The sequence below is a fragment of the Pantherophis guttatus genome, chromosome 1 (genome assembly GCF_059756535.1).
Source record: "Pantherophis guttatus breed Tessera chromosome 1, ASM5975653v1, whole genome shotgun sequence".
Lineage (NCBI taxonomy): Eukaryota > Metazoa > Chordata > Lepidosauria > Squamata > Colubridae > Pantherophis > Pantherophis guttatus.
The window spans coordinates 119,084,619-119,107,840 of NC_142063.1; the positions used below are offsets into that span (position 1 = coordinate 119,084,619).

The 23,222-nt window shown below is 42.7% G+C and overlaps 1 long non-coding RNA gene across 1 annotated transcript; it reads left to right on the forward strand.

Annotated features, from left to right (window-relative positions):
* The first annotated feature begins 17,595 nt into the window (after nucleotides 1–17,595).
* LOC132710628 (uncharacterized) lies at nucleotides 17,596–21,705 on the forward strand. Its single transcript, XR_009621309.2, has 2 exons — nucleotides 17,596–17,728; nucleotides 20,466–21,705. It is a non-coding gene; the product is annotated as an uncharacterized LOC132710628 (long non-coding RNA).
* Nucleotides 21,706–23,222: the final 1,517 nt, after the last annotated feature.

Genomic DNA, 23,222 nt, shown 5'->3' on the forward strand with positions numbered 1-23,222 from the left:
CAGCGTTGATTCTTGGCGACTGTCTGGACAATTCTCCGCAATGCTCTTAGCATGATTTTGGGAAGTCGTTTGCCATTGCCTCTTTCTTAGGTTTGAGAGATAGTGACTGACTCCAGGTTACCCAGCTGGCTTTGGGCCTAAGGAAGAACTTGAACCCATGATCTCCTGGATTTTAGCTTGATGCCTCAACCACTGCACAAAACTATCTCTTTTCTGTCATGGTTCTATCAATTTTTGCAAAATGGTTCTGTCGGTTATTGATAGAAAATAAAGAAAATAGAATACTACATCTGAAACAGGTTACGCATCCTTGATATATTCTGTAAGGCAGTTTTCCTGCAAAAGTGGGTTATGTTGTGGTTGCAAAGAGCAATCTGTGAAAAAACTCCTTGCTCAAAGCCTAAAGGCACTTGTCACAAAAGTGATAATGAGTCGATTTTAATCATGGCAAGTTTGGCATGATTCCTAATGGTAAGGACTTAGGGAAGGAGTAGGGTGCAGGTGTTAACAATGGCATTCAGAAGGATTGGAGGAGAGAAGGTTACAAAAGTGCATAGCGGGAGGGAAGGAATTTCCACTCCAGCAAAATGAGTTCTAAAAATACTATTTTAAAAGGTGGGTGGGAAAGTTTATATAAATCAGCAGGTCTTTAAGGCTTTCACCAAAAAATGCACTTCATGGATCATACTGATGTTTACTAAGAGGGGGTACAAAGAGTGACACAGTACTAGAATGAGAAATGCTCAGTCCATATTTACTTACCTATTCACTATTAGATTTATATGATCATGTTGGGGTGTCAGTGGCAAAACATCAAAAGCACTGTGCAAATGTTTGGAGGTACGCTGCTGTAGTCCACATGCCCCAGAATCTAAACATTGTAAATATTTCTTTTGACACTCATCCACAGAAATTAAAGGAGATCCTCATTAGATTCCCTCATAAAAGAGATCATACATTGTCTGGATCTAGCCGGCTCCCTCCCCCACCAAGCCACAGGTGTGGAAATGAAGGGAGGAGGTTTTTAAATCCAGGGTCTGATGGAGGAGGAGGTGGCCGTAGCATTTCCCAGAGCTTACAATAGCTTTCTACACCCCCTCCATCTCTTTCCCTAACATATTTTGCATTTCTCTATCTTATCTTATTCTTGCTTGCTCTCTGTTTGCTCCTCTGTTCCCAGCTGTCCTTGTTGTTTTCTAGTTCTCAGCCCTCAGCCTCAGCTGTTTCTTCACCTGTACCCCCACCAGCCCTTCCCTTGAAGGAGGAGATAACAGGGCTCCTTGATAACCCAGAGACAAAACAAAGACCTTTTGTGCTGGGATGAGTAAGAAAGGGTGGAGGGAATGTCCTTTTTACCAGACAAAGATGCATAATCAATGGATTTGTGTGTGTGTGTGAGAGAGAGAGAGCGAGAGGGAGGGGGAGGGAGGAGGAGGAGAGAGAGTGGGAGAGAGAGAGATGGACAGGCAAAGAGAGACAGAATAGGGGAAGATGGATTGCTGAAATACTGTAACAATCATCTTCGAAAATGAGGCACAGAGCAGTATTTGGGTCCATTCTCAACCCTGGTTTTGAAAATCCAGAAGTCTATCTGCCTCAATACCCCTCACGTAATATTTAAGAGAAATCCCCTTGTAGTGACAGTCTTCAACATTAAATGGTTGCAAGTTCATAAAGTTGTGGATTGTTCCTAAATTGTGCGCTATTGTGAGCTGGCCAGAGTTGGAAGCAGAGGGTGAGTTAGTCACAATTAGGCCCAGCCTGGTATTAACAAAGAAACAAAACCATTCTCTGGGCAAATTTCAGAGCTCTCCTCTCAGAAAACACCTTCCTTTGAGGAAAAGCACTTTGGAAGGGAAGCCAAGGGCTCTTTGGAGAAAGTTCCAGACTGAGGGCAGCTTGGGTGATAAAGCTGCTTCCACCCCACCATCCCCCTTCCATTTTCTTTGGGGTGTTTAATATTCTTTGCAATGACAGATTCCTCTTGTTATCCTTTCCAAGTTCTGGCCAATGTATTAATCTCAGAACAAGTGGCAATTATTTCCTACCCAGCTGCAAGAAGGCAACCTTCTCGCCTCTGGCTGCCAGCACTGAAATACTTCAGAACCTGCTTCCTTCAGGCAGAAAAAAACTATCCCAGCTGCCTTCATGAGAAATCACAGGAAGGGGAGCTCTCCTGTCACCCTGTGGATGTCCTCTCTCCAGCTGGCAAACATTCCTGGCCCCTCCTTTTCCTTTTTTCCTTACGGTAGGATTTCTTCTCATTGCCCACATTGCCCAATATACCTGCAAAAAGATTTGCTGGGCTGCAAAAAATGTGACCAAAGCCTAGATGGCAACAAAGAGATGCAGAAAACTCAAACCTTTTTCTACCATCCGAATGTTTGCATCCCTAAACAGTATTGGCAAGAGGGGTGAAATCCAGCAGGTTCTGACAAGTTCTGGAGAACCGGTAGCAGAAATTGTGAGTAGTTTGGAGAACCGGCAAATACCACTCTGGTTGGCCCCAGAGTGGGATGGGAATGGAGATTTTCCAATATCTTTCCCCCAGGAATAGGGTGGGAATGGAGATTTTGCAGTATCCTTACCCTGCCATGCCCACCAAGCCACACCCACCAAGCCATGCCCAGAGAACCAGTAGTAAAAAAAAAATGGATTTTGCCACTGATTGGCAGATTCCTAGGTTACTACTGGCTCCTTAAATTTCAGGCTCTGTTAATAATCTGGGGAGTGGGGGTGTCACCCATTTCTTACATAGGTCCTAGTCTTATACTTGAGAAGCTGTGCTGCTTGGCTGTAGGACATATCACTTCATGGACACAATGCCACATGATGATTCTCTGAAACATGATCACTTGTTCAGCTTGTTCAAGGAATAATTGGGAGATTTATGAAAAAGTGGCTTGACCTAGCTAGCTTCTCAGTTTTTCTTTGCACGTTGGAGCATGTTAAGTCGCGTGCAGCTAAACTCTGTCTTTCTTCTCTGGATCTACACACAAAAGAACTCTAACATCTTTTGTTCTTGAAAGAAGCAGCTATGCAATAAAATGGATTTATTCCTCTAAGGCCCCAAAGAAGACAGAGCAGTAAGAGAGAGCATTTGCTATAAAGAGCTTATGCAGTACTTGGTGATTTTTCTTCATTGTAGTAGGGGAAATTCATGTGCAGTCTGAGATCAGAACAATATACGCTAATTTGGGTTGTACACAGAAGATCTTAGACAATACTGCCTCCCCCCCCCCAGCAAAAGCTAGCCCTTTTCTACCCCCTCTCCTCCGCCCTTCAAATTAAAATGCTTTACTTTTTTTGGAACTCCCCAAATTAGACTGTGAACAAATAAGAGCTATTTGCCCTCAAACAATCTCATTCCCTCTGTTTCCCTGCAAACATTACTAGGGGACGTTTGTTCAAGGACAGTCAATTCTACACCGTGTGCACAATTATTAGGCAAGTGAACGTTTAGACCATATCATTATTTTTATGCATATTTTCCACCTCCAAGCTGTATAAACTTGAATGCTTAGTTGGCATAAGCATATCGGGTGATGTGTATTTGTGTAATAAGGGAGGGTGCAGCCTAAGGAGATCAGCACCCTATATCAAGGTGTGCATAATTATTAGGCCATTTCTTTTCCTCAGGCAAAATGAGCTAAAAAAGAGCTTTAACTGACTCTGAAAAGTCAAAAATTGTAAAAAAAAAAAAAAAAGGCTTTCAGAGGGATGCACCCACTCTTGAAATTGCTAATATATTGGGGCGTGATCACAGAACCATCAAATGTTTTATTGCAAATAGTCAACAGGGTCGCAAGAAATGTGTTGAGAAAAAAAGACACACCTTAAGTGCCAAAGATTTGAAAAGAATTAAACGTGAAGCTATCAGGAACCCATTATCCTCCAGTGCTGTCATATTTCAGAATTGCAACCAATTCTGGAGTGCCCAGAAGTTCAAGATGCTCAGTGCTCAGAGACATGGCCAAGGTAAGGAAGGCTGAAATCTGACCACCACTGAACAAGATACGTAAGTTAAAATGACAAGACTGGGCCAAGAAATATCTGAAGACAGATTTTTCAAAGGTTTTATGGACTGATGAGATGAGAGTGACCCTTGATGGACCAGATGGATGGGCCCTTGGCTGGATCAGTAACGGGCACAGAGCTCCACTTCGACTCAGATGCCAGCAAGGTGGAGGTGGGCTGCTGGTATGGGCTGGTATTATGAAAGATGAGCCAGTTGGACCTTTTTGGGTTGAAGATGGACTCAAAATCAACTCCCAAATCTACTGCCAGTTTTTAGAAGACACTTTCTTCAAGCAGTGGTACAGGAAAAAGTCTGCATCTTTCAAGAAGACCATGATTTTTATGCAGGATAATGCTCCATCGCATGCATCAAAGTACTCTACTGCGTGGCTAGCCAGTAAAGGCCTTAAAGATGAAAGAATAATGACATGTCCCCCCCCTTCCTTACCTGACCTAAACCCTATTGAGAACTTGTGGGCCCTTCTTAAACGGGGGGCTTATGGTGAAGTACACCTCTCTGAACAGTGTCTGGGAGGTCGTGGTTCTGCATAAAAAGTTCTGCATAAAAAGGTTCTGCACAAAAAGTTGATCATCAACAGATCAAGAAACTGACAGACTCCATGAATGGAAGGCTTATGATTGTTATTGAAAAGAAGGGTGTTTATATCGGTCACTGATTTTTTTTTTTTGAACTGTCAGAAATGTTTAATTGTAAATTTTGAATTGTTTGTTTATTATTCTCACTTTAACAGATGAAAAAAAATGAGTGGGATGGGAAATTTTTCATTTTTCATTTACTGCATAATAATTCTGCACACTAATAGTTGCCTTCAGCACATTAAGGAATCTCAGCACAGCCTTCGGGAATTGTACCTTCTCTAAATGCATAGAATAATGCTGATGTAGGGGTGGGCTTCAAAAATTTTAGCAAGGGGTTCTCTGCTCAGTTGCTGGGTGAGCGTGGCCATGCTGGGCGTGGCCTAGTCAGCCTCCTGCATCATGGCGGGGGGGTGTTTTTGCCCTCCCCTGGTTCCAGAGGCCCTTCCCGAACTTCCGGTAGGCCCATTTTTCGCCCTCCCCGAGCCTCCTCGCACGCCCTACACTTACCTGCATCCAAAACGGGCCACGTGGGGACTCCCGGGAGGGAAGGGGAGGGGTGGGCAAGGCTAGCCAGGAGTGGGATTTGGGGGTCCTCCCAACTGCACAGAATCTTAGCCACAGGTTCTCCCAAACCCCTGCGAACCCCCAGCAGCACACTCCTGTGTTAATGGCAGGGATGGTCTGATAGATGATACAATAACCAGCCCAGGAAATAAAAACACAATGCAATGATGGGAAATGAATCCCTTCTGAATATTCTTAGGACGAAAGATTCACACGGACATGTGCGCTGGGACTAACAGATGCTGGATGCCAATAATTTGTTCACTCCTAATTATCATTTGGTACTCTGCAGTTCCTCCCAAAGTACAGGGCACTTATTTGTGTCTTACAGTTTTATCTTACTCTTCTTTCAAGGATCTCTGGATAACCTACATGTTTTCTCACTCCTAATTTGAGCATCTGAAGAACACTGTGAAGTAGATAAGGCTGAGAGAGAATGAATTGGATGAAGGTCACCAGGGAACCTGATTACTGTACTGAGAAGTTTATGCAGCTCTCCCCCCTCGTAGACAGACATTCCACCCACTGCAACACATTGCTACTTTTTCTAAGTTGTGATGACATTGTGCAGCTAGGAGGAGGTGTGGAGAAATTTGGGGCCTTGGGAAAACCACCAGGTTTTCAAAAAATAAATAAAACATGAATTTGGAGGGAAAATACACTGAACCGCCTGCCCCCAAATAAGCACAGACGAGTTATTGCAACGTTCTCAACGGAAGATTCTGAAGTGGGTTTTCTCTCACTCTCAGTCCACAGGAAGCAACAGCTAATAATATCGGAAGGAAAGAAGGAAGGAAGGAAGGAAGGAAGGAAGGAAGGAAGGAAGGAAGGAAGGAAGGAAGGAAGGAAGGAAGGAAGGAGAGCCAATGGTTTATGGAAGGAAACATACAGAAAACCATATGAAATGCTTGAGAATTCGGTTCTCTAAGTTTTAAATGAACATAATACGTGAGTATTGTTCCTCAGTTCTTAAATGCTTTATTATGTCCAAAGGGAAGCCACTCTACAGGTAACATGATAGCAGCCTTCCAGTACTTAAGGGACTGTCACAGAGATTGGACTATTCTCCAAAGCATCTGAAGACAGGACAAGAAGCAATGGATGGAAATTAATCAAGGAGAGAACCAAGCTAGAAATAAGGAGGAATTTCCTAACAGTGAGAACAATTAATCAGTGGAACAGCTTGCCTCCGGAAGTTGTGAATACTCCATCACCAGAGGTTTTGAAGAAAAGATTGGACAACCATTTATCTGGAATAGTATACGGTCTTCTGCTCGGGGTTGGACTAGAAGACCTCCAAGGTCCCTCCCAACCCTGTTATTCTCTATTCTGTATTCTACATTATTGTTTTGTGAGCCAAAAGTCTTTTTTGGCCCCACCATCAATTCTCCTCTTCTTTCCCAACATTTGCCAGGCCTACTTTTCACCTTCCTATGGACTATCAGTACCATAATATTCTGTCCCATCTGGAACAGTATAACACACACAAATCTAGATTTAATACAATATCATTTTAACCAGCTCCCTTTATTCATTTGTAGGGCATAAATGAAAGCAAATGGGTTTTCTCACCAAGAAGTCATCCCTTCTGAATATTTTGCCTCTTGTTTGGGCTGAGTCAAGCTTTCCTTTTCTTGCACTGTTTACATCACAAGTTGCTTTAAATTAATTTTGAGCGTGTATTCACAACTTCTGGAAGCAACTCGTTCCACTGATTAATAGTTCTCACTGTCGGGAAATTTCTCCTTCGTTCTAGGTTGCCTCTCTCCTTGATTGGTTTCCATCCATTGCTTCTTGTCCTGCCTTCAGGTGCTTTGGAGAATAGGCTGATCCCCTTTTCTTTGTGGCAGCCCCTGAGATATTAGATATCATGTCACCCTCTGGTTCATGCTGGAATGGAGTGGAATTCTGTGCAGGAGAGAGCAACATGAATGGCGTATGCAAGTGAAAGACGTTCAGGGTATTTTTGACTCCTAACTTTGGACCTTAACCCTACTTTTTGTTGTCATTGTTGTTATTGGATTCTATAGTTTTTAAGTAGGTTTGCCTGCTTTCCTCTTCTTCGTGGATCCAAAGAATCCTCCGTGAGCTTCAGGCATATATATCATTTTTACGGCAGTCATTCCCTCTGTGCAAGAATGGGCTCTTCTCTCCTGTTTTGTCTGCCAAGAACAAGTTCGTCCTTGTTCAATAGGACACTTGTTGAAGGATCTGATTGCTTGTTAAGCTCGTTCCATTCTTCCCAAGAGCAGAAATAGTTTGCTGCTGCTAATGTAAAGTGTTCCTATAAAGGAGCAGGGACTCCTTTATTTCAGATCCTCTTCTCCCTGCCATGTATTTCAGAGTACTTCTACCAGTACTTGGGCTAATTTTGAAACACTAGGTTAGTATTAGGAAAAGAGACCAAGAGGAAATCTTGGGTCTGTAAATTAAACTAGGAGACTAATCCTCCCCGCCCAAAGCAAACTTCTGTATTGTTGCCAAGAAAACAACATGAAAGCTTTTGTGACATCATCAGAAATCAAGCTCAGAGGAGATTTCATTTTTACCTGCCCAGACACAGGTGCCCCTTGGCAGGACCGCTAGCAAAAGGTGAGCAGCAAATTGGATGAGGCAGGAGGAAGTGCTCAAAGCATCCTCCAGCAACACCCCATCTCAACATCCTCCTCTCCATCCAGCCATTACCAAGAGGAAGAGTGTAGCTAAGTGACTGTTGGGTTGAAAGATGCAACTCTTTCCCCCTTCCTGCAGAAATGGAAATATTCTAAATAAATAAATAAATTATAATTTTAATGAATTAATAAATAAATACATAAATAAAAATTCTCCAAGGGAAGAGACACCTTCCCCAGCCTCCCACTCCAGACATAGTTACACAACATTTTTGTCATTACCACAGAGATGTCTTCGGACAGTGCTGGTTCTTCGGCTTTGAAACGGAGATGAGCACCACCCCCTAGAGTTAGGAATGACTAGCACATATGTGCGAGGGGAACCTTTACCTTTTTAATAAGTTTCAAGTGCAATGGTCATATATATGGGAAGACCTAAGCATTTCCTTCCTAGGTATTGCAATACTTTCAGGTATTGGAGGCTTTCATAATCCAGTTAACCCTGATCATTACTGTGGATTCACACCCACTCCAGGCACCCATGTTTGTGTCTGGTGATCCTTAATGAGGAAGGGAAGCCTGGATCTGAGGAGATGGTGGTACCGTAGATGAGACTGTCTCTCTTCCGGCCTCTAAGCATCTCAAGAAGAATGATGAGGTTGCAGCACCACCTGTTGGCACCAACTGCATTTGACAAGTTGCTCATTCACTTGAATGAGGATCTTTGAGTCTTACAAGAATTCACAAAATCCATTTGGAGCAGCGAAATTGTCCACCAGCATACAATATTTTTTAAAAAAACATTACATTTTGCATAGTGTCCTGTAATTTGCATCCCATTTGCTCGCAGTCAGGAGGCAGGAACAGTGTCACAAGCTGACATTGTCCAACGTCCGTCCAAGGCCAGGTCTCGACTTATTATACCCCGGCCAATATTGCTTGTTGTGCTCTCTTTTCCAGGGAGTGAGCTAAGCAGTGAGAAGAAAAAGGGGGGATAATTAGAAGATGAAAGCACTATTTGCTGTAATTTCTTCCTCTGAAAGGGAAGCAGATGGTCAGCAGGGATCAGGAGAAGTGACTAAGCAGCAAAGAGCAAGACAGAGATGGATTTGGCTACCCCCTCAAACATAGAATGATTAACTGCTCTGAGAATATCTTTCTTCAACATATATTTTTACAGTGTTCTAACAGCCTGGGTTTATGAGTTGATCTGTAAAAGGTTTTTATGGATTGACTAGTGTTTAGTGAGGGCCTTGGACTAAAGAACCCCTGGCCTTGTGACAGGTATTCACAACATACCCTTTAAGCAGGGGTGAAATGCTACCGGTTCAGACCAGTTTGGCCGAACCGGTAGCGATGGCGGCAGGTGGTTTGAAGAACTGGTAGCGACGGCAGTGCAAGGCTCCAACCACCCACCCGATCGTCGTTACTTCCTGGTTTTAACCAGGAAGTAACCTGTTTTTTACCCTCTGCGCATGCGCAGAAGGGTTCACACATGCGCAGAGGGTCCGTGCACGCATGTGACAGCGCATGCACTTCCAAACCAGTAGGGAAGGTAAGTAGATTTCACCCCTGCCTTTAAGTGATAAGGGAGGGGGGGGCTTCATGTGAACTTTATTTGTATTTGTTTTACTGCATGGTCTCCCAGTCCCTATTACAAGGAATCTGAATTTTGTGAAGAAACTAAGCTGGGTCACTTGCTAATAATGGCCCAGAGACTGGAAATAGAGGAAACGGAGAGCAGTGATAACTATTGGGGCACCTTCCCAAAGTTTGTGAGTTTTGGGGTGGCAGGGATTTATAACAAACTTACGGTATTTGAGCTGTCTATATTTTTGCAATGAAACTCAAATACTTTGGCCACCTAATGAGAAGGAAGGTCTCACTGGAGAAGAGCCTAATGCTGGGAAAGATTGAGGGCAAAAGAAGAAGGGGACGACAGAGAACGAGGTGGCCGGATGGAGTCACTGAAGCAGTAGGCGTGAGCTTAAATGGACCCCAGAGGATGGTAGAGGACAGGAAGGCCTGAAGGAACGTTGTCCATGGGGTCGCGATGGGCCAGACACGACTTCGCAACTAACAAAATATTTTTGCAACTGAGCTTACTTCCATTACAAAAAAAATTACTTCCATTTACTTCATTACAAAAAAATTTTTTGCAGAAAAGGTGAAGAATTTATGGCTCTCCATAGATTAGTAGAGTTCAACTCTCATCAGTTTCAGCAAAGCAGGAATGATGGAAACTGTAGTCCAATGGCTTCAAAATAACAAAGAATAACTACAAACGAAATCTGGCAAGGAACAGGTGGTTCTTTAAGGCCATATTCTCACTTGTGCTTAACCACAATGCTGCCATGCCTTGGTATTAGCAATTTCTCTCCTTCTCTTGCATGTTTTTGTCCCCAGCCCAGGACTGAAACAGGTTTAAATTGCCACTTTCTGACATCCATTTTTCTCTCCTTATTACAGTAGCATCACATGCATCATGATGCCCTTGTGCAAAGGAGGGAATTCTGACATTTGCACCAGTTACACACAATGCACAATTCACATCACTTCCGTGATGACATCATAGTAGACATGCCATCACTTCCTCCCACCTCCCCTCCTCCTGCAGACACCAGGTTTCCTTAGATCCTCTGTCACCCTCTTTTCCTTCCTCTTTCTTTCTCCATTAAATATTTCCAGGGTAGAGAAAGGTCATTTTTGTTAGAAGGCCAAACTGCTCACAAACAAAGTGCTTTTGAAATTAGGTCAAAGGCCATTTGAAAATAGATCAAGCGGCACAAATAGATATCCCTCCTTGGGGGCTAGGAAATTAAGAGGCCTGGAAAACAGTTCAAAGTGTTTCTGGTTCCTGTTAATTAGCATTAAAGTCAGTACAAATGCAATACTGCAGGACGATTATGGGCAACTGTGGGAAGTGGCAGACAGTGGCAGAGGCAGGATCTGAGTACCCAGCCTTTTCTGAATAAGCACCTACAGCAGTATTTCTCAACCTTGGCAACTTGAAAGCATGTGGACTTCAACTCACAGAATTCCTCTAGGATTAGCAACTAGAGATCTCTGATCTGAAAACTATACTCACTCCTCTCTAACCTCACTCTCTCCATCCTGATGTTTTCCATCTATGAAGAGCCAAAAGAAAAAAATATCAATTTTGGAGGCACGTTATTTACATTTTGGGATTCGTATTTGCTTTGCTTTACACAATGTAGCAAACATTTGCATATAGGTAGTGCTTAATTTACTACTGTAATTGAATCTGGAGTTACAGTCGTAAGTACCTACGGTGGTAAGCTGCGGCACCCACCTGACAGGAAATAATTTTCCACCCTTTTTCACAGTGGTCATAAAGTGAACAAAGTGGTCATTGAATGAATGTTGCGGTTGTTAAGCAAACCTGCTTGTTTGAATGGATGTGCCAGAAACCTGCAAAAAACATTGTGAATTGCAGACACATGACCACAGAGCAACACAATCCGTCATAAAGCTGACCCATTTGACATGCAGTCATGTGACCAGGGGGAGGTGTGACCACTTACAAAAGTTGGAGGTGCTTTATAGGTGGCAAAACATCCATTTTGGGGCCAACATAACTCTAAGTCAAAAAGTTCGAGGACCCCTGCTCTAAATGGTCATAAAATGTCCAGTTGTTAAGCAAGGATTATCTGTATTTGTTTATTAATCAGGGTTCTAGACCACTTCCATTTTAACTTAATAAAAACAGTTAAAACCTAACATAGCAAAATACATAAAAACTCTGCTGTCCTATTGCATTGAAGACCACAGTCTCAACAATATTTAAATGGGGGGGGGAGAGATAATCTACTTTCAGATCCCAGTGTTTTTGTAGAACAATGAGGTCACAACGATCTTCCTAAATCCCAAAAGGAGGAAATGCTACTCCAGTAAAGGAGCAGCAACAGGTATTACAATTGATTACATAGCTGGAACAGCCCTTTGTTTAGCTACAAATTGAAGGCCACAGTTCTCCACCAAAGGTGAAATTCTCTGCTTCACGCATCATATACCCTCAAAGTTTCTTAAGGGAAAGATTTCTAACATAAAGTTGCCCGTTCTTTAAGAGCTACATGGCAGTATAGTTTCTCTCACAATCATTGTTCATGGGCCACACAAATTCTTCTGCTCCGTTCCTTTCAAGGTATGTATGTCATTATGATTAGCTTCCTTCTGTTCTTCAGGCACATCCTATATGCATTTCTCTGTTCTTTATGTCACCCAAAATGACAGCAAGATCTGTTTACTCTCTCTTCCACAAATACTTGTTTGGGGGGGGGGGAGTGCACAGCTATAAAATATCAGAAGAGAATCAAAGACATGGAGTGCTAAATGAAGTTTGCCAAGGACAAATTTGGTGCAATGCTGGATTGGAAGAGGTCTCCTCTTTCACTGCTACTGTTGCTAGCTCAGGATTCCTTGAAGCAATTTGGACAAGCTCTTGATTTCTTGAGAGACCCTTCCACCCACCCATTAGATCAGGGGTCTCCAACCTTGACAACTTTAAGCCTGGAGGACTTCAACTCCCAGAGTTGAAGTCCTCCAGGTTTAAAGTTGCCAAGGTTGGAGACCCCTGCATTAGATGAAGAATAACCTAGCTCTCAAGCATTTTGGAGTACAGAGAATGCAATCTAGTACAGGGATGGTTGCTCTTCCTTCACTTAGCCAAGATGACATCTATGTGTAGATGTTTGTCGTTCCATGCAAAATCTTTGGAAGAAGATGAACTCACATCTCTTTTAGAATTGCCCCGTTGAGGACTTTAAGCAAAGAAATTGTGGGCAAGATTACTGCTATGCAGTGCAGATCAATATATGTCTTACTCAGAAGCAATGCTTAGTCACAGATCAATATGCATAGAATTGCTGCCTTAGGTTTCTAGCTTGTCATTTTTAAATCCAGAAGACACAGGCACAGTGTTGTATGTAAGGATGGAGTTTTCCTACTACCACTGACTGCAGCAGCATGACGGTAGTGGTCTAACAGTGCACCTGTGTTGTGATGGACTGTCAGACTCATGCTGCAATTGCTTCGTTGACGCAGAACTTGACATTCTAACACAGCTTGAATTAGCAGAGCAAGGAGGACCAGAAGGGAAAAGCAAGTACTTTACTGTACATATGGCAAAGCAGAAAGAGACTTGGTACTTCTATAATAGACCTTAAGTCATAATCTATGATCTATGACTTAAGGCTGTTTAGCACTGCAGACACCAGAGGGCTCCAAACAGAAAGTGAGTATTCCAGTAGAAATATTTTAATAAGAAAGAAATGAAACTCTGAATTGAACCACTCTTTGAGTATGATGGAAGGAACGGGCTTCTCCTATTGCTAGTTATTAATCCAATTTCAGAGTTTGGATAAGCGAGGGGAAGGGGCAGTTAATTAAGCTCTCAGCCCCTAGTGTTTGATCCCACTATTTTATTAGATTCCCCAATTATTTAATAGCACTGAATAAGTGGCTTACAAGAAAATTAATGTAATGATCACTAATTTGGACATGGAAGGATAGAAAAAAATCCATTTACTCATTACCCTAAAACAAATGTGGGTATTTCTTTTCTTAAGGTCAGTTAAACAGACATGACTTTATCAGTAGAGTTATTTGTTTAAAAACCATTGGTCATCAGCAGAGCTGACAAGGCTAGGTTTACTCACCATGCTAACTCACAAATGTGGTTTGTTTGGCTTGGCTTTAGCATATTTTTCAACTCAGCCATTGTGCGTTGCTTATAGCAAACAATGATGTATGATGGTATCAGGTTCGCCTGATACTCCAGTTGCGCCCTTTTCTGGATCGGGACTCCTTATGCACCGTCACCCATGCCCTCGTCACGTCTCGCCTGGACTACTGCAACGCTCTCTACATGGGGCTCCCCTTGAGGAGCACCCGGAAGCTCCAACTGGCCCAGAATGCGGCCGCGCAGGTGATTATGGGAGCGGCATGGCGCTCCCATGTAACACCTCTCCTGCACGAGCTGCACTGGCACCTGGTAGTCTTCCGGGTGCGCTTTAAGGCATTGGTTCTCACCTTTAAAGTGCTCCATGGCTTAGGGCCAGGGTACCTATGAGACCGCTTGCTGCTACCGATAACCTCCCATCGGCCAATAAGCTCTCACAGAGAGGGCCTCCTCAGGGTGCTGTCGGTCAAGCAATGTCGGCTGGAGGCCCCCAGGGGGAGAGCCTTCTCTGTGGGGGCACCCGCCCTGTGGAATGAGCTACCTCCTGGAATACGACTCATCCCAGACCTCCGTACTTTCCGTAAGGCCCTGAAGACTTATTTATTCCAGCAAGCCGGCCTAGCCTAAATGGTTTTTTAATGGGTATTTTTAAATTTTATAGACTTGGGGTTTTAAATTGGAAGGCCGATTGATTTAATTTATTTTAGCTGTCTTAACTTTTGTACTGTATGTATTTTAATTTTGGCTGTCCACCGCCCTGAGTCCCTTTTGGGAGAAGGACGGTATACAAATTCAATAAATAAATAAATAAATAAATAAATAAATAAATAAATAAATAAATAAATAAATAAATAGATAAATAGATAAATAAACAAACTGCAGCTTGTACAACAGACAATTGGGAAAAAAACACCATGATTTTCTATTAAGTGTGAATTTAACTCTCAAATCATAAAGGATTAAGCTGAATTTAAACTGCTGGGCTGTCTGGATTCCATACACTCCTCTCTGCAGGAGACAGAAGCAGGAGAACAAAATTGCATCGTATTGTTTCACTCTTCGGATACGTCGAACAAGCTTCTACAACACCTCTCCTACAGAGAGAGATGTTTATCTTATTTATTTTATTTAGCATATGGCATCTACAGAGGTCATGCAATCACTGATATACAAAGAGAGATTTGTAAATTGGAACCATTATGGAAATACAAGCGTTGCCTTTTGGAAGGAACACAGATTTTATTTTTGAATTGGAGACAAGGGCAAGAATATAGGATACAATCTTTTTTTTTTCCAGTCCTATGTCAAGTTCAGTGGTGGGATTCAAAAATTTTTTACTACTGGTTCTGTGGGCGTGGCTTGGTGGGCAAGGTGTGGCTTGGTGGGCGTGGCTTGGCGGGCATGACAGGGGAAGGATACCGTAAAATCTCCATTCCCTCCCCACTCCAGGGGAAGGATACTGCAAAATCCCCATTTCCTCCTGATCAACTGGGATTTGGGTGGCAGAGAATAGATGGGGGCGGGGCCAGTCAGAGGTGGTATTTACAGGTTTTCTGAAACTACTCAAAATTTCCACTACTGGTTCTCCAGAACTGGTCAGAACCTGCTGAATACCACCTCTGGTCAAGTTAGCAGACAATAGCTGTGTTTGCGCTTTCCCATGAGTAACTGAACTATGGTTTATCTAAATCAATTTTCTGAGTTTGGAAGACACACTGAACTACAAACCACGCAAGCTGGGTTCACATAACTTCCTGTACTAATCCATGGTCATCTTGTTGGTGGTGGGATGTAGTTAGAGACATCTTGCATTTGGGAGCATGGGAGACTTTTTCACTGATGAAAAAGCAAGCAAGTGTAAGAAGAAATATCCTTCTGGGTTCAGCTCCAAGTGGGGAAAAAGACACTGGAAACATGGAGACTGCTTGGAAAGATGGTTTAATGGTGGACAGGATCACATGATTTGAGTTCCTGAACAGAAAAGGGCCAAGACGCAGTGAGTCCCCGGGTTTTATGCCCTCTCTGGCTTTGAACTTCCTGGGGCCCAGAAAGAGTATCCTGATTGGTTGTCAGACTCCCAGGGGGTGGGGGTCTTAGCTAGCCTTGCTAGCTGATGTAATCTTCCCAGGTGCCATGTGGTGAGTTTCTGATGCTAGATGGGTCTTATTGTGTTAGTTTCTGTTGCTAGATGGGTCCTATTGTGTTAGTTTCTGATGCTAGATGGGTCCTATTGTGTTAGTTTCTGTTGCTAGATGGGTCCTATTGTGTTACAGATGATGGTCCATTGACAAAGATTGAGTTTCTGCCTCTGGCCCATTGACAAAGGGTGGAGGGGTGGCAAGAAGGTGGGAGCTGCTTCGTCTTTAAAACATGCGTCTCCATTTCTCATCCAGGGAAACATAATATTCTGCCTTTTTAATATTTCCTAAAATATTTCATTCTTCTAGGAAAGGGATGGGTGCTAACTTCCTACACAAGCTTAAAATATAAATCAGCAGAATAACGCATGCTTTGCCTCTGCTCAGCATAATGTGCTTGAAGGTTTCGTGTAAGCAAAGCTTACTTGTGTGCACCAGCATATTTGTGTGCACCAGAAAGAGTTGGCTCTCTGTTTTGGGCTGGTAGCCACACCTAGGAGAGAGCAATTGCCTTGCTCTGCTGCTTCACTCGCTGCAAGCTTCCCTTAGGGCAAATCACCGGCTTCTAAGGCTGGGTCTGAGCAGAATAGGGAAGAGCTGCTCTTCTCCGGAGGCTTTGCAATGCATTTAAATTACAAATACGAGGTTCAAGCAGGAAATGCCACCAGGGCAATCTTTTCTAACTGGAGTTGGGCAGACAGTTGCAAGCATGTTTACAGGGGGAGCAGTGAATTCTAGAATCTTGGTGGGAAAATTTCCCCCTAGGATCACAATTTCTTTTCTTTTATCCTTTCTGTTGCCACGGCAGCCTCGCTGGATCTATGTTGTCCGTTAAGGCAGCAGGTAAGAGCATCCACAATGTTTTGACTTAACTTGCCTCAGGCCGCAATTCTGTGTATATAGCAAAAGGAGAAGAAGCCCAGTTGCCGGCTGGTATGGCTCAACCTGATACAGTCTAATAAAGAAAAGCAGTGTAAGCCGTTGCTAACTTTCTCAGGTAGTTAGGCCTTTCAGTGAGTTCACACATGATGACTTGAGTCAAAAATTAAAATGCCCCCCTCCCATTATGACATTTCTGTAATCTTTGTTCTAGTGCAGGGGTGTCAAACCTGCATTGTCACTGCGTCGTCACGTGACATATCGCAACTTTTCCCCCATTTGCTAAACCTGGCATGGGCGTGGCCAGTGTGTGACGCATCCAGCCCATGGGCCACAAGTTTGACAACTCTGATCTAGTGGTTAAGACATCAGGCTACAAACTGAGAAACTGTGAGTTCTAGTCTCGCCTGTCTGGGTGATTTTGGGTCAGTCACTCCCAGCCCAAACCAACTCACAGATTTCTTACTGTGGGGAAAATAGGAGACGGAAGGAGTGCTTTTGCCATATTTAGTCCATTCAAAGGAGGAGATTTAAAATATGTATGTATTTATTGGTAGGCATAACAACCAGAAGATAAACTAAAGTACAACCAAAAATATATCAGGGCAAATGAAATTGGAAAAAAATACATAAGGGAAATAATCAATCAATGTGTGATATTTGTAGAAACAAAAAGTATATCCATAAAATGTTAATATAGAAAACGTGAACCAAAGTGATGCTTTTGCACAGCATCTGGAATGATATTTCATTGCTGTCAGGAAAATCACTATGGTTTCTCTTTGAATCTCATAAATGTTTCACCTGTCAGGTAAGATAAAGCAGGTAGGAAAATTAATCATAAACTCCAAGGGTATACAAGATGCCAGCATTTTGACCCCTTACACAAGGCCATGGTGCAATGAATTATTTCTTATACAGTACTGCAGGTTGTTTTATCTATCTCTATCTCTATCTATCTATCTATCTATCTATCTGGGGGAATCATTTGGGGATGAGGACCACATAGTTGGACCAATTTGGTGGGAACTGTCACCAATAATAGAAGTGTGGGGTGAATTTATTTTTTTATTGTCCAATTTAGAGGTTCCACTCTTCAGCATCTTCAAAATAGTGGGGAATGTGGAAGCCTTTAGCAATCATGTCCCCAGAGAGCTCCACGAGTTGCAAAATGAGGCCTTGAGGATTTCATGTGGCTCTGTCATCAGTTGCTTAAGGTAAATCGCTTGATCTTTTTCAGTTGAGGTTGTCAGAAAAGGCCTCCTTTCTTGATTTAGCCAACTTAATGTTCCTTAGAGGAAGGGGAGGTAAGTGGGAAGCTTCCCCTCTCCCTTTCTGGATACTGAAGCTGATAGCAAAGGTATTTCTACAAGGAACGTGGTTCCAAAGTATTTAAATGTTAAAATTTGGATTGGGGAGGCAAAAGACTCCATGGTCTTTTGTTGCAGCCCCAGGATAGCTCAAAAATATGCTGCCAAAACTTGGTGGCACATCTTTTAAAAAGAGTAATAAAATACAGTATATTCGGTAAACCTGTTTCTTTAGCACACTGTTTTTTACTTAGAGGGCGAGATTCTCTGCCTGTTTTAAAAGAATGAAATCAGTGTTTTGTGCAAACTGTTCATGAGATTTCAGATATTCGTAAAAGAATGGAAACTCAAAGAGCCCTTTCATGTATCTGTGTTTTTCCTTAGTTGTGTTTTGTTATATTGTATTCTACTTTAGCTTTAAGAAGAAAAGATCTTCTCATTCTCCTTTATTTTATACCTAGCCATCTTGGGTTTTAAAAAAAGGATGATCCTACTGCTGTGTTTTCTTCTACCCTCTTGCCTACCCTTGAATTCCCCTCCCTGCTTTTCCATTGTTATTCCAGTGCATGCTCAGCTTCACTGGATCTTTCTCTCACCACTAAAGGCATTAAGTCTCTCAGAAGGAGTTCAACCAGATTGACCTTCACCTGCTCATAAGCAGACATTGTTTAACATGCTTCCTATTGAGGCTCTTAACCGCCTCTGATTCTGTAAGTGCTGGGAATCCTTTCAGCTCAATCTGTTGGCCACTAAAGCTCCCAAAGATTTTTCCGTCTGTCTTTGTTTCTGTCATTTCCTTTGTTTGCGTTGTTTGATTGATTTTTCAGGCTTACCTGTTTACAAGAAATATACAAAAATCCCCACGGTAGGAGACAAGGAAGGAGCAAGAGAGATGCTCATGGCATACTTCTCCAAACTCAAGGGTCAAGGTGCTGGCATCTTGTATTCCAAAAATAAAGTATCATTGCTTTACACTCTGCTTGCAAGTGCTGCTGATTTCTATAAAAGTCCTGGAGGTTTCACTGAGGTTTTCCTGTTATTTCATGACAGTCCACCCATTCAGCTCCACTGAAATCAGGGAATCATAGCAATAGCATTTAGACTTATATACTGCTTCACAGTGCTTTACAGCCCTCTCTAAGTGGTTTACAGAGTCAGCCTATTGCCCCCAACAACCTGGGTCATCATTTTACCCATCTTGAAAGGATGGAAGGCTGAGCCAACTTTGAGCTGGTCAGGATCGAACTGCTGCCAGCAGTCAGCAGAAATAGCCTGTAGTGCTGCATTCTAACCATTGCACCACCACAGCTCAGATAGTTAGACTTAAGACATCCAGATGCCATATAACACCTAGACTATCACAGGAATGACTCCATCTATGCCTTTGCCTTTCCACTCTCCCCCTGCTGCAGTTTCCTTCCAGGGTAAAGGTGCAGGATTTTATGTAGGGATCGGAGCCTGCAATGTCACCATAGTAAGGAGTGGAAGCACTTTAGTTAATGGGACCTACATTCATGATGCCACTTCTGTAGATTTTGGTATTCCAAAATGGCTCTTGCTTTTTCATACGCTACGACCTGCAAGATTGTGTTGACAGTTTTAGTCAGGGATGGGATTTTTTTTTTTAATTTGATTTATATGCCGCCCTTCTCCGGAGACTCAGGGAGGCTTACAATGCGTTAAGCAATAGCCTTCATACTTTTGTATATTTTATACAAAGTCAGCTTATTGCCCCCACAAACTGGGTCCTCATTTCACCTACCTTAGAAAGGATGGAAGGCTGAGTCAACTTTGAGCCTTGGAGAGATTCGAACCAGCAGTAATTGCAAGCAGCTGTGTTAATAACAGGGTGCTTAGACCACTGTACTATCAAGGCTCTTTCACTGTACTATCAAGGATTCAGCCGGTTTAGACTGGTTTGGGAGAACCAGATGTTAATTTTAATCTGGTTCGCCGAACCGATTGTTCCAAGGACTGGCTGACCCCGCCCACTCCACCTCGCCCCTCCCTGGAGTCTCCACATGGCCCATTTTGGATGCCAGGTAAGTGCAGGGCATGCGCAGAGGCTCTGGGAGGGTGAAAAATGGGCCTACTGGAAGTCTGGAAACGGGCCTATTTCCGGCCTCTGGAGTGCTCCGGTGCCTGGGGGAGGCCATTCTTGCCCTCCTGGAGGGTCCAGAAAGCCTCTGGAGCCTGGGGAGGGCAAAAATTCCCCCCCTGCTGTGGTGCAGTAGGCTAAGTAGGCCACACCCCCATGGCCATGCCCCCCAGCACCCGGGCAGTGAACCAGTTGCTGAAATTTTTCAATTCCACTCCTGGTTTTAGTTGAGCACTATTCTGTTTGTGGACACGAACAGACATCTTCTTACCAAACTTCATAGATCCAGTTTTGTGGCTTATTTAGCACCACTGATTAGGCAGTTAAAGCCTGCTCCTCAGCCCAGCTGTCCCCCCAAAAAACAGCCTTCACTGAAACAATACTTTGTCAGTATGCTTTTCTTTCGACTTTTGCTTAAAAAGTACTGAGAAGGCATTAGTACAGGTGGGGCAGTTGTTGGGGCATAAGTTGAGGACTTATGACCACAATTAAGCTCAAAATTTCTGCTGTTAAGTTGCGCCTGATTTTATGATATTTTTGCCACAGGTGTTAAGCGAAGCATGCAGACATTAGGCAAATCTGGCTCCCCCCCCATTGACTTTGCTCATCAGAAGTCAGCTGGGAAGTTTACAAATGGTGATCATATGACCCCGGGACCTGCAACTGTCATAAATACATGCCAGATGCCAAGTGCCCGAATTCTGAGATGCTGCAATGAACATTAATTTGAAAAGTGGACATATGTCACTTTTTTCAATGGTGTTGCAACTTCAAATGGTCACTCAGCGAACGATTGCAAGTCAAGGACTACTTCTGCAACAGCTGGATTATGGACAGTCTTCACAAAGCAAAGCTCAAAGGCTTTTATGGACATAGAACGTGGTTTACAAAAATACGATTATATACACTGGTAGCATAAAACAAAAAACAAAAAGTGCCAGATCAAAATACATGATTTCAACCCCTTCTAGATGGCAGTCGAGAGGAAGCTCGCCAACACCAAAGGCAATTTGTTCCATACGGTATATAAACCCTGCCATGGAAAAATGATGGTCATATTATAATTATTTCTGTTGCTGAAGCTATTTTTTGCTTGTCTTTGTTGTTGTGTTTCCTTTTTTTATGTTCTAATTGCTCTGTAGGCAGCTCAGAGAATTAATGTTATTCAGTGATTCAGATGTACGGATGGCTTCCTTTGAAATGAATTCGGAAGTGACACTTGTTCCTGATTGCTTCAGCCTTTGATCCATCCAGCTGTGGCTTGATCCAGAGAGATGGGACTTTTCAGTGGCTGCCCTCAGCTCTGCACTCCCTTCCAAGGGGGTGGGGGCGTTATTTCCCTTATTAATAATCTTTAACTAATTAAAGACTTTAACTTTTGGAAGACTTTGATAGTATAATTTTTATCAGCATGTTTACTGTTCTTTTTCTGTTAGTTTAGTCAGTCAGAGATTTTACTGATCTCATATCTAGAATTCTAAGATGATTGGTGACATATAGATATTAAATAATACATAACATGTAACATGTAACTTTAGTTTACCCACAAACTGGCAACCCTCCAGATACATGGACTTCAACTCCCAGAATTCCCTAGCAACTGTGGTTCTTACTGAGGATTCTAGATTTATAGTCCATGCATCAGAGGGATGCCCCATTTCAAATATGCTATGATGATAGGATGAATAAATAATTATATGGCATATTTTTGCAATGCATGCAATAGTGGAAGATTACATTTGTTTTCCTAATAAAGTAGCAAAATCTTCTTGGAATTATACAAAAATTGTGATTTCATTCTGTATAACAAGATTCTTTGAAGCCTATTTAAAAAAAAAAAACTCTCCTTTCCTGATGTTCTTCTTGCTTGATTCAGCCCAGGGGTGTTCTCTAAATTAAGTTTTGACAATAATTTGAGGGAGGAGGTGCATAAAGAAAATGGACTCTCTCTTTTTAATTTTTGACTTTGGAAGGAATATTTGGGATATACATCCGGGGCAGGTCAATAAGGTGCATTTGCAAAGATGACGATGATGATGATTTCACTGTCAAAATTAGCACTGTTATTGTCAGGATCAATCACTCTGATTAATGAACAGCTTAGCTTTACCTTTGCCACTGACTCCATGGAGTGTCTTCTCTCATACCGTGCACATATAACATCTCTGCCAAAAAGGTTAATTACAGCTCCTTGAGCCAAGTGGGTATCATGTGCCTCGGAAATCAGGAGATTCAGGCAGTTCAAATGAGTATAAAGATTTATTGCAAGCTTAAGATCTCCACAAGAATCTGACCAACTAACGATCAAGGGAAAGTAGCAGGAGTTAAGAAAGGAATTCAAGATGGCCTGGACTTAGATCTCTTGTGAGAGTGCAGAGACTCATGACTGATAACGTGTTTGACCCCGCCCTAGGGCTCAGCCTGGCCATCTCTTGCAAGTGGCTTCCTATTCCCCATTTTCCTCAAATGGAAGCAGAGATTTCTTCAGGAAAAAAGCAGCTGTTTGATTATTTTCAATTTTAAGCACTGAACAAAGTTAACTGCTTTGCTCAGACTCTTCTTTCACCCCATTGTGTTGTGTGCGTAAGTGTGTATGTGTGTGTGAAGTGCCTCTGAGCCTCCTCCTGAATGTTGATTTAAAAATTGCTCACAAAACATCCAGCTCCAGTGTGCATAAAAGGCTAAAATCACATGATGTTGGAGGTTAAATGAAGGAAAGAAAATACAAGTAATTCTAGGAAAGGTGCCTTCTCTGCTGTAGTGGATCTCCTGAAATTCAAATGGCCCCCCAGCCTTGAAGATCTGGCATCTCCCTGAGCATTGGATGTCCTTTGGAATTGAAATATGTATAGTTTGGCTCAGTTATGCTGTCTTGTGGTGTGTCTTTCTGTAACCACTTCATGTGGACCACTCAGAGACCAAACCAATTAGATAATCTTTTCTGCCAGAGCCACAGTCTGAGAAGTGGCTTCTGGCCCATCATCTCTCATCCACTTCTTCCTCTACTGGGGAAGGGATAGGAGTTGCTCCAAAATTATTAGGAGTCCTTTTATGCATTTCCAACTTTGGCCATTGTTGGCAAAGCTCATGGAGACAGTTGCAATGTTTCTGATACTCTGACTATGTATTCCGTAAGTGACAGCGTGGCTTATCTGAGCTGGCTTTAACAGTTCCCCCTTCCTATCTCCTTCAAGCCTTTTGCTTGGTCCGTCTATTCCCCTCTCCCCCCGCCCCCCAGGATTCCCTGTTGCTTTCAGTCTCAGCAGTGCAAGGGCCTACTTTTCTCAGATCTTCATCTATTTG